Source organism: Lepidochelys kempii, chromosome 3, assembly GCF_965140285.1.
Source record: "Lepidochelys kempii isolate rLepKem1 chromosome 3, rLepKem1.hap1, whole genome shotgun sequence".
NCBI lineage: Eukaryota > Metazoa > Chordata > Testudines > Cheloniidae > Lepidochelys > Lepidochelys kempii.
In genome coordinates, this window is record NC_136382.1 from 12,403,064 (window position 1) to 12,411,772 (window position 8,709).

The following is an 8,709-nucleotide window of genomic DNA, read 5'->3' on the forward strand; positions in this document are numbered from 1 at the left end:
CAGTGGTTCTAGTTCCCAAACCAGATGGGGAGATACGTTTTTGCGTGGACTACCGTAAGCTAAATGCTGTAACTCGCCCAGACAACTATCCAATGCCACGCACAGATGAACTATTAGAGAAACTGGGATGGGCCCAGTTCATCTCTACCTTGGACTTAACCAAGGGGTACTGGCAGGTACCGCTAGATGAATCCGCCAAGGAAAGGTCAGCCTTCACCACACGTCGGGCTATATGAATTGAATGTACTCCCTTTCAGGCTGCGAAATGCACCCGCCATCTTCCAAAGACGTGTAGTTGGTCTCCTAGTGGGATTAGGAGAATATGCAGTCACCTACCTTGACGATATGGCCATATTTTTGGATTCCTGGGCAGAGCACCTGGATCATCTACAAAAAGTCTTTGAGCGCATAAGGGAGGCAGGACTAACTGTTAAGGCTAAGAAGTGTCAAATAGGCCTAAACAGAGTGACTTACCTTGGACACCAGGTGGGTCAAGGAACTATCAACCCCCTACAGGCCAAAGTGGATGCTATCCAAAAGTGGCCTGTCCCAAAGTCAAAGAAACAGGTTCAATCCTTCTTAGGCTTGGCCGGTTATTACAGACGATTTGTACCGCAATACAGCCAAATCGCCGCCTCACTGACAGACCTAACCAAAAAGAAACAGCCAAATGCCATTCAGTGGACCGAAGAGTGTCAGAAGGCCTTTAACCAGCTTAAAGTGACACTCATGTCTGACCCTGTACTAAGGGCCCCAGACTTTGACAAACCGTTCCTAGTAACCACAGATGCATCCGAGCGTAGTGTGGGAGCAGTTTTAATGCAGAAAGGACCAGATCAAGAATTCCCAGCAAAAAACTGTCTGAGAGGGAAAGCAATTGGTCAGTCAGTGAAAAAGAATGTTACACCATTGTCTACGCTCTGGAAAAGCTACGCCCATATGTTTGGGGATGGCGTTTCAACCTGCAAACCGACCATGCTGCACTACAGTGGCTTCACACTGTCAAAGAAAATAACAAAAAACTTCTTCGGTGGAGTTTAGCTCTCCAAGATTTTGATTTCGACATCCAACACATCTCAGGAGCATCTAACAAAGTGGCTGATGCACTCTCCCATGAAAGTTTCCCAGAATCAACTGGTTAAAATCGTCCTTGAGATGTGGAAAATATTGTTAGTCTTTATGTACTTGGTAGTATATTTAGAGGTGCATGTGTCTTATTAACTCTGTTTTTTTTTTAAAGCTCCAGGAACAAATCCCAGCCAGCGTTTCACCCTAGCTGAGATTTGGGGGGCGTGTCATAAATATAAAGAGAAGGGTAACCCCCTTTAAAATCCCTCCTGGCCAAAGGAAAAATTGTCTCACCTGTAAAGGGTTAAGAAGCTAAAGGTAACCTCGCTGGCACCTGACCAAAATGACCAATGAGGAGACAAGATACTTTCAAAAGCTGGGAGGAGGGAGAAAAACAAAGGGTCTGTGTCTGTCTGGGTGATGCTTTTGCCAGGGACAGAACAGGAATGGAGTCTTAGAACTTAGTAACTAATCTAGCTAGAGATGCGTTAGATTATGATTTCTTTAAATGGCTGAGAAAATAGCTGTGCTGAATAGAATGAATATTCCTGTCTGTGTGTCTTTTTTGTAACTTAAGGTTTTGCCTAGAGGGATTCTCTATGTTTTGAATCTAATTACCCTGTAAGGTATTTACCATCCTAATTTTACAGAGCTGATTCTTTTTTACTTCTATTAAGTCTTCTTGTAAGGAAACTGAATGCTTTTTCATTGTTCTAAGATCCAAGGGTTTGGGTCTGTGGTCACCTATGCAAATTGGTGAGGATTTTTACCAAACCTTCCCCAGGAAGTGGGGTGCAAGTGTTGGGAGGATTTTGGGGGGAAAGACGTTTCCAAACTATGTTTTCTCAGGAACCCAGATAAAGTTTGGTGGTGGCAGTGGAAGTCCAGGGGCAAAGGGTAAAATAGTTTGTACCTTGGGGAAGTTTTAACCTAAGCTGGTAAAAGTAAGCTTAGGAGGTTTTCATGCAGGTCCCCATATCTGTACCCTAGAGTTCAGAGTGGGGAAGGAACCTTGACAAAAGGATTAAAAATAACCGGCCTGAAATGTTGGATGCATGGTCCAATGGATGAGGTTAATTTCAGGGAACCTTTGGGATGGGATCAGTTATGGCTGTTGGGAGATCATGTGACTAAAGGAAATGGCAGAAAACTTTTCCTTTTGTAAAATTGTTCTTGTCTTTTATGAACAATCAGAAGCTTGATTCTCATCTCACTTACTCCAGTTTACACCAGTATAACTCCGATGACTTCAGTAGAGTTACTCCTGGTTTACAGAAGTCAGTGTAACACAGCCAGGGCTTAGACGCGGCTTGGCCTGATTTTTTCTTTTTCTCACTGAAGTTTCAGAGCAGAGGGAAGGTCGAGGTGAATGGAGCACCGTGGTGAGGGTTGTACACCGTACAATCAACCTGTGACTGAACCCAGCTACTCTGACTCCACCAACTGGTAGGTTACATAATAAGTGTATGAAATAAAGATCTATCCACTCAAAAGAGCTAACTGAAAAACATGCAGAGGATGTGTGGACCATGGTATGTCAATAACCTTGTGTGGTATTAACATGTGAAAGGGACTTTTAATTTAATTTATTTCAATTTCATTTTAATTTTAATTTTTAAAAAATGAATGAGATGGATTTCTAAAGGAGAAGAATGCTAGAAACAGCCCCTTGCCTCCTACCAACACAAACACACACTTCAACATGATGATCTCACACCAGCTTGCTTTTATTAAAGGGAGAGTTACAAATCTTATATGGGGGATACAAGGCCCTCTTCTGGAATTTCTCCAGCTCACAGGGTTCATTACAGCCCAAATGATCAGCATTTCAGGGTTCCATTGAAGCAGGATCCAATGATTTTTGAAGCGGGTGGCTGTCTCCCAGAATCCCAGAGATCCTGCCTAGACAATTAGTCACTCCATATACGCCTGCATGAAGAATGGAGACTCAGATTTTTTAATGTTCCCCATAGAACAAGAATAATATGAGGCTGGATTTCAAATCAAATGTCACGGGACAAATTGCCCAGTCACTGAACGGTGCGTGAAGTGGTTTTGGGTTAACTCCAGCACAGGGAATCCATCACCCCTACTGCAACATTCTCTTATAGTGTTTTAACAGACATAGTATCTAAACTGCTGAACTGGCTGCCTACAAAAAAGCGATAGTTTAGAAAAGCACAACTCACACCCTTGTACAGTTGTTCTATCAAACACACCTTGTCTACAGCTGAAACTAAAATGACAGATAGATGTTTAGATGATAGATCACTAACTCTGAAGGAATGCAGGGAAATTCTAATTCTACTTAAAACCTGACTCTGTTCTGGTGTAAGTTCCATGCTAGCAGCCCTGCCTGGTGATAGCACAGATCTCTGGGCATGCTCAGTGAATTGGCCAAGAGAGCAGGGCACTCTAGCCTAGGTCTCTGGCTCCCACTGTGTAGGCCCAAGGAGCTCCCAGCTTCACATCTCTTGCCCCCAATCTGGCTCTCTGGTGTTTTAGTGGCTGGGAAAGTCTCTCCCCCTCCCATCTCTTTCTCTAGGACCTGTTCCTGCTTAAGTTCTATTAATGTGACCAACTGAGCAGCCTGTATAATTTATGGCACCTACAGTCAGAAAGAAGCAGATCAGGAATAGGATGGGCTGCAGATTTGCAATGTGGCCGAGTTAACTTTAGAGAGGGACCTTCATGCTTAAACCAGTTCAAATTCATTCAGAACAACGTCATCATTGATGTCACCCAGATTTTTAAAATGATCTGCCCTGGTTTGCAAAAGGGGGAAAATAGAGCGCTAAGAGCTGAGCTACTTTAAGGACAGAAGGATTCATCAGCTCCTAAATGAGAAGAGAGTACTCAACAGTTCTGCTCACAATGCAGGGTCTCCCTTATGGAACACGGAGCTTACCTTTGACAGCAATGGCCAATAATGCATTTTTCAAGGTATAAAGCATTGGTGGGACATTTCCAAAAGTGACAGTCACCCCCACGGAGTCTACACGCTCTGTGGGTCAGCAGAGCATGGGAGAAACCTGACAAAGAAAAAGCCTTAATCATCATTCTGTAATGCAGGGTAAATTACAGTTATGATTCCAAGATGACAGGCATTTCTCATTCACTGAGACCTGACCAAGTCTGCCCAATTACCTTCCCGTTCAAAAGTTTATCATGGCTTCAGTACAATTTCAGTGGTTGTACTTCTACTCATGTTCAATGGCAGCATCTAAGAAGAGAATGGGGTGATTTAATTAAACATTGGCATTGACTTTCCAGCTGCAGATTTTAGAACCACAGCTCTCAGCATGGACATCCTTCATTGCCCAATGCCCTTAAGGGATGGAAAGCAAGGGGCTGCCTGCATTGCTTACTTCCCTTTGAGGCTGATGTATGGTTTTGATTCCGTCAGGCTCTGACAATGATGTGCCAGGCAGAATCATCAATGCAGTTTGGCTAAGTAGGGTTGAACTGTCTCAGTGCTGGGTTGGATGACTACAAAGATTTGAAAGAGATTGACCTGAGAGAGTCCCTTCCAGGTTTGAATGCTTGCCCGTCTCTGAGATTCTTCTCAGAATTTCTTCGCAAGACACACTCAGGAATTGTTCCTTCATGACCAGTCACCAGTGTTTGGTTATACCCGATTGACGTGCTATTTTGAGAAGGCAGCCCAAATGTGCACAGCCAAATCTTTTAGAATATTTAGTTTAGAACATTTGTTGTGTTTTCACAAAACTATCTACAGCCAATGGATAGAAACTGAACCCCTACATGATGCATTGTCATGGCTGCAAAGACTGTCCCAAGCCCAGATGATATTATTTCTCAAAACAAAGTCAAGCATGTTGTTGTGGAAGGTTTTGAGACCCAGTGGGGCTAAGACACTGAGATGAACAGCTGCCATTTAGGAGATGTGGGTTCTGTGCCCAGCAGCATAACCTGTGAGTAGGACATGAGACCTGATTCATAAGAAGTCAGGTGGTAAAAATCACAGAATTATTAACACAAGTCAGCAGCAGAAGTTATATTTCAATTCATGGTCTCCTGGTTCCCTGTGCATCTTCTCCCAAACCCAAGGGGATATTGAAAGGACTTGGACAGGCTTCATTTGTCAGTATCACATCCAGATTCTGTGATTGCCCGTTATGGTGTGAAGATAGAATGTGGGTGGCTCAAGCAGGAAGCCTCAACAAGATCTGAGGAAAATACTGATGGGAGGTGGATTTTTTTTTTCTGACTGGTCATAATTCAGTCAAATCTGAATGTTTTTCTTGGTGGCAGGCTCCCCCCCCAAAGAAAAGGTAAGAACTTTTTTTCTACTTGAAAGTGTTAGACAACGTTACTACAGGCTCCCCAATACCCCTTTTTATTATTGCTTGTTTTCATTTACATCTTACCTGGGACATCCATGAGCATCAAGAAGACAATAGCAGAGAGCAGGTAAAGGAACTTCATGGCTGAAGGTCGGCTGGGAACTGAGCGTCACTGGAGAGGAGAGACACCAAGATAGAGAGAAGACACTGGGGAATGTGATCTGCTGAGCTGTACAAATATTGCTTTAATCAAAATAATATTTTAATGTGTGTTCTGATTATCCACACAGCACCATAGATGTCCTAGGAGGATTTCAGAGAAATACAATTCTATGAAGCAAGATATCTTTTAAAAACAGATGTTCTGTAAATAATTTTAATTCAACAATTACTTGCATTGCATTTCTCATTGAAATTGCTTTTTCCTTAGCCAAAGTACAGAGTGCAGAATTATTGCACATTTAAATGCTTTATTGCCCAAAATAGAATTGAAAACAATTAAGAAATTACAGAGAGCAAAATAAAGGTGGTTGGATGCTCATGTTTATGAAATTTCTAAGAATTAATTCACCATGTGGTGTTACAACTAACCAAAAAAAAAATCATATCAATTCATTTCAAGTGTTATCTCAATCTTATTACCGAGGAAAACCTTATTCTAGTTCTTTACTACACAGGGGAGGTGACTTTGCTACCAACATTGAAGTAGGAATGTTTAAATGCAGATTCTTATTCATTTTGGATCAGTCTGTATGACGACAGAGGAATTATGGGAGTACCTGTGCCATTGCAACCAGAGAACTCCAAGGTTAGAATTGAGAAAATCAGACAGATTATTTAAGCACTAAGACTGACAATTCAAGTAGGTCTCACACATTAAGCCCTAGGCATATAATGCACATAATGGTTTAAATCAGCTACCTTCAACTTGACTCAAATTTGGTCCAGATGCTCCTCCTTCATGATGGGGAAAGGCAGGCGGGCAAATTTCAGTGGGTGGCATTGTGACACTGTATAATTACTGAATTCCTAGAAGGCTCAACACTATACCCTGGAAAGCGTGACATGCCCCTCCCCCAGTCGGAGACCCTCTCATTTTGCAACGATTCCAATTTCTCTGGAATTTTACCAGTAACCTTCGGTCTTAGGCCACTTTTACCAAACATTCAAAGCTGACTAAATATTCAAATAGTGGAAACAAGGTTTCCCTTACCAGCCAATTCAAAGCTTCTTCCTCTTTCTTTCAAAGTGCAGAGTGGAGAATTATTGCACATTTACATACTTTATATGCTTTAACACAGCACTTAAAAGCAATAAGAAATTATAGAAAGAAGAAGAAAGGTGGTTAGATGATCATCTTTATGCTATTTTCCAGTCCTCACAGAAATGGAGGCGAGAACTAGAACCAGTCCCAGCCCTCACGATCTGTAACTGCGCTTACAGAGCCCAGGGCTGACAGTGCTTGGAAGCACTAAAGCAGCACAAAAGAGGTTTCTGTCTCATGTGGATACAGCCCCTCTTCCTGCATCTCTCCTTCTTTCCTTCCCCTTTTCTCTCCTCCACCCTCCTGTCAGCCTCCCTTCATTCCCTGCCCTCCTGCCCTGCTCTCTTTTGCTGAACTCCTCTTCTATCTCCACTGTTCTTTCTCTCCCTCAGCCCTTCTCCTTTCAGTCTTCACCTTAACCTTCTTATCTGTTTCTTTCTTGCCAGTTATCTCTCTCTCTCTCTCTCTCTCTCTCTCTCTCTCCACCTTTTCTCTTCTCCGCTACCTTCTCCATCATCCCCCTCTGTTCCCTTGCTCTTTGTCCTTATCCTTAACTCCAGAAATATTACCAAATTGTAGGTCTCAGAGGCTTAAGGTTAGTTCATCAATGGGTGATTAACTAACACAGGGCTGCAGGAGGGACACACTGTGAATTTGGATAACTAGGATTTCCTGATAAAAGGAACTTGGATAACTGGAATTATTCTGTAGATGGTTTTAACTCGGGTAGCTTTTAAATAGAATCATAGAATCCTAGAATATCAGGGTTGGAAGAGAAATTAGGAGGTCATCTAGTCCAACCCGCTGCTCAGAGCAGGACCAACACCAACTAAATCATTCCACCCAGGGCTGTCAAGCCAGGCCTTAAAAACCTCTAACGATGGAGATTCCACCACCTCCCTAGGTAACCCATTCCAGCACTTCACCACCCTCCTAGTAAAATAGTTTTTCCTAATATCCAACCTAGACCTCCCTCACTGCAACTTGAGACCATTGCTTATTATTCTGTCATCTGCCACCACTGAGAACAGCGGAGCTCCAGCCTCTTTGGAACCCCCCTTCAGGTAGTTGAAGGCTGCTATCAAATGCCCCCTCACTCTTCTCTTCTGCAGTCTAAACAAGCCCTGTTCCCTCAGCCTCTCCTCATAAGTCATGTGCCCCAGCTTCCTAATCATTTTTCTTGTCCTCCACTGGACTCTCTCCAATTTCTCCACATCCTTCTTGTAGTGGGGGGCCCAAAACTGGATGCAATACCCTAGGGGTGGCCTCACCAGTGCAGAATAGAGGGAAATAATCACTTCCCTCGATCTGCTGGCAATGCTCCTACGAACACAGCCCAATATGCTATTGGCCTTCTTGGCAAAAAGGGCACACAGCTGACTCATATCCAGCTTCTCCTTCACTGTAATCCCCAGGTCCTTTTCTGCAGAACTGCTGCTTAGCCAGTTGGTCCCCAGTCAGTAGCGTTGAAACTTTTCCATTGTGAGTAAACATAACAAGTGTAGCTTTTTACTTCTCCATTCCAAGTGGCATGAAAGCGTGTTCTCCAGTTCAGCCTCTCAGAACACTATGTGGTTTCTCAAAATACCTAAAAAGTTCACTCAGGTAGTTCATTCACCCAAGGGGTTATGACAACTATATTCATCTTCTCTTTCTGGATCTCACAGCCATTTTCCTAGCCAGGACTTTAAAGGAGGAATTAAAAGAATGATTATGAGAGAAGTTGCTATAATACTTACCAGACAGGGGGTGCTCTCGGTTGCCAGGTGATGACAGTCTTACTCACTGTCTCTCTCATCCAGATATTTCAGCTTCCGGGAGTGACATGTTGATCAAACCAGCTTGTTTTATACAGTTACTGAAGGCTTGTTTTCTTCTTGGCAAAGCTGCTGTCAGCCAATCAGAAAGTGACCCCTGCTTCTGGGGAGGATTTGAACTGTCCAGCCACAGTTTGGACGTTGGGATTCTTGCAGCTCTGTCTGTGGAAAATTCCATGGTCTTTGTGCAAAACATCTTGTGCCATCCTGGATTGTGTAAGATACGTTTGGCCGCTGTGGTTAGTGCAAAATG

The 8,709-nt window shown here is 43.1% G+C and overlaps 1 long non-coding RNA gene across 1 annotated transcript; it reads right to left on the bottom strand.

The window, feature by feature from the left end:
- Positions 1-4,224: 4,224 nt before the first annotated feature.
- LOC140908114 (uncharacterized) lies at positions 4,225-8,462 on the bottom strand. The gene is made up of 3 exons (XR_012157768.1): positions 8,379-8,462; positions 5,460-5,547; positions 4,225-4,291 (listed from the first exon to the last, which is right to left on the bottom strand). It is a non-coding gene; the product is annotated as an uncharacterized LOC140908114 (long non-coding RNA).
- Between the last annotated feature and the right edge of the window lie 247 nt (positions 8,463-8,709).